The following is a 9,474-nucleotide window of genomic DNA, read 5'->3' as shown; positions in this document are numbered from 1 at the left end:
TCTGCCACCCTACCGCCGTTAAGCCGCGGCATCCGTCCCTCCGCTGCTACACTAGCCACTGACCGCTTGCCATCCTACCGCCGTTAAGCCGCTGCTTCTATCCCGCCGCTGCTTCCGTACCGCCGTACGAGTCCGTCCGTTACCCGACCGTTCAACCGCCCTACCGAACCTCCTCTACTCCAACGACCGTTAGCCGATGCTCCGCGCCCTCGGCATCTTGCGACGGAAAGCTGCTGTCCGCCTAATATCTCCAGCCGTGTGCGTGTGTTCGTAACACATAAATACCATGTATTTATTCAGTAGAAGTTTGTGGGACGTTTACTCGACTCTGGATTGACTGAGCGTTACCCCAGCCTTAGACAAACCCCACCTCATAAATGGCGCCCGAGCAGGGACCCTCCTCCGCAGATGAAAGTGGAAAACCAAATACAATGACCAACAACACTGCCGGGGCGGGTTCGACGAACGCACCATCAGAAACAACAAAAACACCGGCGCCCGGGGTTACGACGCTGAATACCGACTCACTCGATTGGATCTACTTACTGAAAAGGAGAGGCTGATAGAGGAGTGTAAAAAGCATAGCATTCCCGTGGAAGGCCAACTCGTAGCCGATCTACGCCGCGCGCTGAACACGTACGTGCAAGCAAAACACACGAGGAAATCAAGTGAAGACCTGCTGAAAGAGTTTGAGAAGGAAGTAGAAGAGGACGAAGTGAAACCAGTTAAATTACCAACACCGACACTAAACATCACCCCAACACAACCGACCAAGTCAATAACCGTCATCCAAGTACAAAATTCCCTCTCGCATGCGCATGAGAGAGAACGCGCGCAACCGAAACGAGACGAAATGAGCACCAGTGAGCTAATGAATACCGTCCGCCACTGGGATCTGCATTTTTCGGGAGAGGAGTCGCTGCACGAATTTCTGGAGAGAATAGAGGAGCTCGCCGAATGTTACCGCATCCCCGTCGACCGGCTCCTCCTAACGCTGCCGGAACTGCTCCGTGGCAAAGCACTCCAATGGTACCGCATCCGTAAGCAACAAATCAACCACTGGAGCGATTTTCGAAGGGAGGTGAAATTTTTTTTTCTGCCTAAGCGTCATCTTCAACATTTAGAAGAGGCCATCCGAAAACGCAGGCAACAAGGCCGAGAAAAAGCCAAAGGCTATGTCCTCGCATTGGAAACGCTGATCCGCCAGCATCCGACAATGTGCAAGGAAAATCACCTCGAGTGAATATACGATGGCCTACGCGTTGAGTACCGCCTCTTCGTCAAGCGCAGCGAGTTTAAGACGATCGATGAGCTCCTGGAAATAACGGAGGAATATGAGCTGCTAAAAAGCGAGGAAGCGAAACAGGACAAAGAGGCGATCCACAGCCTGTATCATCTTCAAAAGGAGTACGATAGCAAGGATTGCTGCTGGCGCTGCAAGGAACGTGGACACCGCCGCTTCCAATGCAGGGCCGCTGGAGAATGTTCTGCTCCAGGTGTGGACAAGACAACATCCTCTCCAGGGACTGCCTATGCCCTTCGACCAACCAATCCACCGACAACAACACATCCAGGATGCCGTCAAGTTATGTGAGAGGAAGCCGCCAAGCATTATTTGTGCGGCCACAGAAGCCTATTGAACCACCAGGCTACGATCCCGCTGCCGAAATGCAAGTAGATGACCATTTCTATATACCGATAACCATCGAGGGCATGAGCGTGCGCGCGCTAGTGGACACCGGCGCCAGCCTTTCATACGTCGATGAGTCAATACGAAATCACCTGGAGAGAAGCAACGTCAAACCACGTCTTAACAGGCGGAGCGTCCAATTCGCAGACCAGACGTGTGCCTATAGTTCGAATTCCTACACAGCAAGGATTACGTACCAAGGACGAACGACCAACACAACTATGTCCGTCATCCCGAACCTGGCAAAACGGATGATCTTAGGAATAAACTTTTTACGGGAAAGGGGAATCACCCTCACCCTAGATGGCCAGCCGTTAGAAGCCACTTTGACCAGGAGATCAGTGGAGTTAGGCGCACTATGTGCAATGACCAGCCGGGATCTCTCCAGTTTTTTCGCCTCGCGAAACCTGGCACTACGCTACCGACTGCCCTACACCCCAAAATCTTGGGTGTGACGTTTGATCAGGATCTACATTTTGGTGAGCACGCAGCCGCAATTGTTCCGAGAATTCAGAGCCGTAACAAAATCCTCAAATCCCTCGCTGGCAGTACTTGGGGAAAAGATAACGAAACGCTCATGACTACATACAAAGCAATTAGCCAGCCGATTACGTGCTACGCGTCACCCATATGGTCGCCAAGCCTAAAAATCACCCACTGGAAGAAACTACAGCCCTGCCAAAATACTCCTCTCAGAATCGCCACGGGCTGTCTTCTTATGTCCCCAGAAAACCATCTGCATAATGAGGCGAGAATACTCCCCATCAGGGAGAGAAATGAGATGCTGACCAAACAGTTCCTGTTGAATACCCAGAAACCTGGGCATCCCAACAGACATCTGATTGATGAACCATCACCGCCTAGGGGCTTAAGGAGTCATCTCCGTAAGCATTTTGAGGAAATACGGCACCTGAGAACCCAGCCGTATGAAGCGAAAAAACACAAGCAGGTCTTGGTGAACTCCATAAACAGGCGTCGGACCTTTATGCCGGAAATTGCCCAGTGAATCCAGTACTTAACGAAAATTATCCAAAACTTGCGGAAGAGGAACGCATACTCCCCAGGGAAACGCGTGTCACTCTTGCTCAACTTCGTTCTGGATACTGTAACAGGTTAAACTCTTACCTATCCAGAATCAACCCCGACATACAAAATGTATGCCCCGCTTGCAATGTGTCCCCACATGACACCAACCATCTCTTCAATTGTAATGTGGAACCAACGCCTCTAACACCCCTTTCCTTATGGTCCACCCCTGTTGAAACGGCAAGTTTCCTTGGACTCCCGTTAGAGGATATTGATGACAATTTGTGATCGGTCGCGGCTATTAGGTGGGGCGAGCATTGCTACAACAACAACAGCAACAACCAGCCGGGAACACGTGAGCAATGGCCAAAATTCGGAGCAGGAAACTTTTTCAGCGCACCACCAGAAGCGATTGAGTAAACCCGTTAGCCCAATTACCGTAGAAGAAAATTCGACCATCCGTAAACATAACCGACCGCTGAAGCAACGATTCTACCCCGTTACCCGGCTATACAAAAATACAACCCCAATAAAGAGTACCGAAAAAGAGCGCCGAACACGATATTCAATACGCTCTCCCGCCGTCCGTTACAAAACACCGACACACCGACACAAAAACCAGACATATTTTACACAATAAAAAGCGACAGCGAAGGGCCCGGTGAGATTATTGGCAACCATGCAATATCCGCAGCCATGTGAAATAGTAACCGCCTACTTCGTGCCACCACTACAACGTTCCAAGCAAAGAAGCAATTACCTCCTCGCCATGATCTACAAATCCTACAAGCGGGTGGAGTTAATCCCGGCGCGCCAAGCAAAAACGGCAAGCGTGCTGAAAGCGCTACAAGAAAAGGTCATATACTTACTTGGTTGTCCGAAAACCTTCCTCACCGACAATGGCAGGCAGTTCGGCGGAAAAGCGTTACCACCGTTCCTGAGTGACCACCGCACATGGGATTGGAGATTCCACAAATGGCACTTGCAATAACCATGGCCAGAAAAGAGGGTGCAAAAGCATCTGCAGCAGGAATAAACTTCGGCGAAATAAAACGACGTCAGAGCATGCACACGGAGGGAGCAGTACCAGTGGCCAACCAACCGAGCAAAATCATAAAGGGGACCAATTTTTTTCGGGTCACATTTTACCGAATACCTGATCGCCATGATGAAATCACAACCCGAGGAAGATGGAAACGAAGAAGAAGAATATTATGTATTAAAATGAGTTGTATGAAATATACTCTGTTAGTTTTAAGAACAATGAAATGTAATTATTCTTACGTTATACAAATGAATTAAAAACCTAAACTCTGTTAGATATAAGTGGAATGACTCTGTATATTTTTAAGAAAAAAAGAAAAAAAGAATTAATAAAGTGCTTCGCCCACTTGCACACCGGCATAAGACCTAGGCCATGCCTGGAGATCCATCTTTCCCCACCGCAGCTTTCCGTCAACCGAAGTGGGAGGGGGACTTTAACGTAGCGTTACAATAACGTAACCCCCTTGTATTTCCTTATTCACTTAAACCTGAACCTCCCTGTACTTATTTTTCTATAGCATAGCCAACAACTACTTGTAGTTATTCTTTTATAGGATAGTCAACAACCACTGATAACAAGCCAATGAAAATCACAATAATGGTGTGTTGACTTCTCAACCAGTTTGCGGCACCACCCATATAAACATCGAATTTGTATTTTTGCAATTCAGTCCTCGCAGGTGAGCCAGCGGGAGTGGATGTCTTTTTAAAGACATACTTTTCCCTCCTGCTAACTAGCTGAGTGGAAGGAGCGCCTTCATGGCACGGGTCACCCTTCACTTAGGTAAGGACGACGGGGAGGATGCTTTGTGCTACTTTGCCCCCCGTGCCCTCCTAGGTGTTGAGTGTCCCGACACCTTCATGGCCATTTAACCCCTTCCCCTCAGTTCTAGCTTAGGCTGGCTGAGTGGAAGGGGCGCTGTCATAGCGCGGGTTACCCTTCACTTGGGTAAGGACGACGGGGAGGATGCCTTGTGCTACTTTGCCCCCCGCGCCCTCCTAGGTGTTGTGCGGCCCGATGCCTTAATGACCATACAACCCCTCCCCCTCAGTCCTAGCTTCAGCTGGCTGAGTGGCAGTGGCGCCGTCATGGCGCGGGTCACCCTTCACTTAGGTAAGGACGACGGGGAGGATGCCTTGTGCTACTTTGCCCCCGCGCCCTCCTAGGCGTTGAGCGGCCCGACGCCATCATGACCATTCCACCCCTTCCCCTCAGCACTGGTTTCGGCCGTGAGCCGATGCGTGCGCACAGGGGCTACAGCTGTGCCGTTAAGGTGCACTTCCCCTCCGCCCACGGTTCGACCCACGGTGTATCGGCTGGTACAACCCCGCCCCCTTACGCAGCTTTTACTAGTGTGCAAGTATGGAGGCGGGGGTGTCCAGCGTTGAAACCAGAACTAACGAGTCCTCGCAGTCTCTTCCCCAGGTGACCGACCGGCCTACTGTTGATTCTGCCGAAGACTTCCGATCAATCCGATCCCGCCGATACCGTCAACCAACCCCGCCCGGAACGAGCCGCCGCTGTCCAGGTAAACCCCATTGCCAGCCTACTTCCCCTCTCACCACGCTCTGGTACGCGCTCCGTAGCCCACCGCCGCTGCCGTCGCATCGCCGCCCCTCTGGTGCCGCCGCTGCTACGACGACCGTTGGTCGCCTGCCATCCTACCGCCGCTAAGCCGTTGCATCCGTAACGCCGCTGCTACGACGATCGTTGGTCGTTCGCCGTCCTACCGCCGTTAAGCTGCTGCATCCGTCACGCCGCTGCTACGACGGCCGTTGGCCGTCTGCCATCCTACCACCTTTAAGCCGCTGCATCCGTCCCGCCGCTGCTACGACGACCGTTGGCCGTCTGCCATCCTACCGCCGTTAAGCCGCTGCATCCGTCCCGCCGCTGCTACGACGACCGTTGGTCGTTCGCCGTCCTACCGCCGTTAAGCTGCTGCATCCGTCACGCCGCTGCTACGACGACCGTTGGCCGTCTGCCATCCTACCGCCGTTAAGCCGCTGCCTACGTCCCGCCGCTGCTACGACGACCGTTGATCGTTCGCCGTTCTACCGCCGTTAAGCTGCTGCATCCGTCACGCCGCTGCTACGACGACCATTGGTCGCCTGCCATCCTACCGCCGGTAAGCCGCGGCATCCGTCTCTCCGCTGCTACACTAGCCACTGGCCGCTTGCCATCCTACCGCTGTTAAGCCGCTGCTTCCGTACCGCCGCACGAGTCCGTCCGTTACCCGACCGTTCAACCGCCCTACCGAACCTCCTCTACTCCAACGACCGTTAACCGCTGCACCGCCCCCTCGCCATCTTGCGACCGAAAGCTGCTGTCCGCTTAATATCTCCAGCCGTGTGTGCGTGTGTTCGTAACACATAAATATCGTGTATTTATTCAGCAGGGGTTTGTGGGACCTTTACTCGACTCTGGATTGACTGAGCGTTACCCCAGACTTAGACAAAACCCACCTCATACAATTTTCAACTTTATGGCCATTTGGGTGGTCACAAGTTCAATTGACCTTATGTCCGTTAACCTTATGTGACCCCACCATCACATTATTGCATTGTCATCGAGCTTTGATACGAGTGCAAAATTTCAATCAAACTTATGGCCATTCAAAGTGGTAATAAGGCCAATTGATCTTGTGCTTGATTATGCTTTATTAGGAGGGTTACGGGCGGTTGCCCAAACAATTTCTTATGAACTTAGAATAGTTTTCATTTTATTGTCTTTTGTTTTTTTAATTGGAAGATATAATATTTTTCAATTTTTTTATTATCAAAAATATATTTGATTTTTAGTAATTTTTTTACCCCTTAGATTTATTTGATTTTGTATTTGTTTAGCTGAAACTAATCGAACACCCTTTGATTTTGCTGAAGGTGAATCTGAATTAGTTTCTGGATGTAATGTTGAATATGGAAGAGGTGGATTTGCATTAATTTTTATAGCTGAATATTCTAGAATTTTATTTATGAGAATATTATTTAGAGTTATTTTTTTGGTTGTGATTTATTTAATTTTGTATTTTATTTAAAATTAATATTTATTTCTTTTGTATTTATTTGAGTACGTGGTACTTTGCCTCGGTTTCGTTATGATAAATTAATATATTTAGCTTGAAAGTGTTTTTTACCAATTTCTTTGAATTATTTATTATTTTTCATTGGGTTTAAATTGTTGTTGTTAAATTTTATTTAATTAATTTTGTTAAGTAAAGTTAATAGAAAGCATTTTTATATATTATGTTTTCAAAACATATGCTTATTCAAGCTCATTAACTATTTAATTAAATTATCTCATCATTTATTAATTATAGGATTTGTAATATAATATAAAAAGTAAATAATTGTTAAAATTTGACCTACAATAATATAAGGAGTTTCTACTGGTCGTGCTCCAATTCATGTTAATAAAATTACTGTGATAATTATAATTCAGAATAAAATTTTATTTATAGGATAAAATTGAATTCCTCGGAAATTTCTTAAGTTATAAAATGGAAGAATTGTTAAAATTGCAATTGATATAATTAATGCTATAACTCCTCCTAATTTATTAGGGATTGATCGTAAAATTGCATAAGCAAATAAAAAATACCATTCTGGTTGAATATGAATAGGAGTTACTAATGGATTTGCTGGAATAAAATTATCTGGATCTCCTAGTAAATATGGGTGGATTAATGTTAATAATATTAATATTGAAATTATAATAATGAATCCAATAATATCTTTGTAAGAAAAATAAGGATGAAATGGAATTTTATCAATATTTGAATTTAATCCAATAGGATTATTTCATCCTGTTTGGTGTAAGAATAATAAATGAATTATTGTTATAGCTAGTACAATAAAAGGTAAAATAAAATGGAAAGTAAAGAATCGAGTTAATGTAGCATTATCAACTGCAAATCCTCCTCATACTCATTGGACTAAATTATTTCCTAAATAAGGAATTGCTGATAGTAAATTTGTAATAACTGTTGCACCTCAAAAAGATATTTGACCTCTTGGTAATACATATCCTATAAAAGCTGTTGCTATTACTAAAAATAAAATTAGAATTCCAATTAATCATGTAGGTGTAAACAAATAAGATATATAGTAAATTCATCGCCCAATATGTAAATAAATACAAATAAAAAAAAGATGAGCCATTAGCATGTAATGTTCGTAGCAAGCAACCGTAATTTACATCTCGACAAAGATGATTTACTCTGTCAAAAGCTAAATTAATATTTGCGGTGTAATGTATGGCTAGGAATAACCCTGTTATAATTTGAATAATTAAACATAACCCTAATAATGAACCAAAATTTCATCAAGTTGAGATATTAATAGGTGTTGGTAAATCAATTAAAGCATTATTAGAAATTTTAATTAAAGGATGTTGATTTCGAAAAGGTTTGTTCATTAGTTTATAATTCGTAGTGGTCCATAAAATATATTAGTAATTTTTACTACGGCAATTAATGTAATTAATAAATAGTTTATTAATATAATAGTTATTATATTTGTTGGGTAATTATATAATTTATTAAGTACAATAGAATTTTCTTGTTTGTATGATTTTATATCATATATTGTTTTTATTTCATTATTTTCTATGTAATTTAATATAAAGGGTTTATCTAAGAAAATTGAAATTGTTATTATAATAATGAATATTATAATACATGAAATTGTTATTTTAATTGATAATGAAAATATTTCATTTGATGCTAATGAAGTGATATAAATAAATAATACTAATATTCCCCCTAAAAAAATTAGGAATAAAATATAAGAAAATCAGAATGTTTTATACAATATTCCTGTTAATATACAAATTTGTAATGTTTGTATAAGTAATATTAGTCCTGTAGCTAATGGATGATTTATTTGAATAAAAATTAGTCTAGAAATTAATATAGTAATAAAAAAAAATAATTGAATTATACAAGGAGTAGTTTACGAAAATATTAATTTTGGAGATTAATGATAAAGAAGTTTCTTTTTTCTTGAAGTTTTAAAAAAGATTTTTTTATTTTTGATTTACAAGGCCAATGTTTTTATTAAACTATTAAAACTAATGCTAATAATTTTATATTGAATGTTGCCTTTTATTTTATTTTTAATTGGAGTTTTTGGATTTGTTTCTAATCGTAAACATTTGTTATCAATATTATTGAGATTAGAATATATTGTTTTGAGTTTATTTTTTATATTATTTATATATTTAAATTTAATAGATTATAGATTATTTTTTAGAATTTTGTTTTTAGAGTTTGTGAAGGGGTATTAGGTCTTTCAATTTTAGTTTCATTAATTCGAACTTATGGTAATGATTATTTTCAATCTTTTAATTTATTATAATGTTGAAATTTATTTTTATATTAATTTTTATATTTCCTATTTGTTTCATAAAAAATTTTTTTTGAACGGTTCAATTTTTATTATTTTTGATAATGTTTATAATAATTTTATTTAATTTTAGTTTTAATTATTTTATAAATATTTCTTATTTTTTAGGAATAGATGTTCTTTCAAATGGATTAATTTTATTAAGAGTTTGAATTTGTACTCTTATATTAAATGCTAGTTATATAATTAATAAATTGGATAATTATAAAAATTTATTTTTATTAAATATTTTAATTTTATTAATATTTTTAATTTTAACTTTTAGTTCAATAAATTTATTTATATTTTATTTATTTTTTGAGAGTAGATTA

The 9,474-nt window shown here is 41.9% G+C and overlaps 1 pseudogene; it reads left to right on the top strand.

The window, feature by feature from the left end:
- Positions 1 to 377: 377 nt before the first annotated feature.
- Positions 378 to 6,959, top strand: LOC137239911 (NADH-ubiquinone oxidoreductase chain 1-like; annotated as a pseudogene).
- The last annotated feature ends 2,515 nt before the right edge of the window (positions 6,960 to 9,474 follow it).

Source organism: Eurosta solidaginis, chromosome 1 (assembly GCF_040869045.1).
Source record: "Eurosta solidaginis isolate ZX-2024a chromosome 1, ASM4086904v1, whole genome shotgun sequence".
NCBI lineage: Eukaryota > Metazoa > Arthropoda > Insecta > Diptera > Tephritidae > Eurosta > Eurosta solidaginis.
This window is presented reverse-complemented; position numbering and strand designations above follow the sequence as displayed.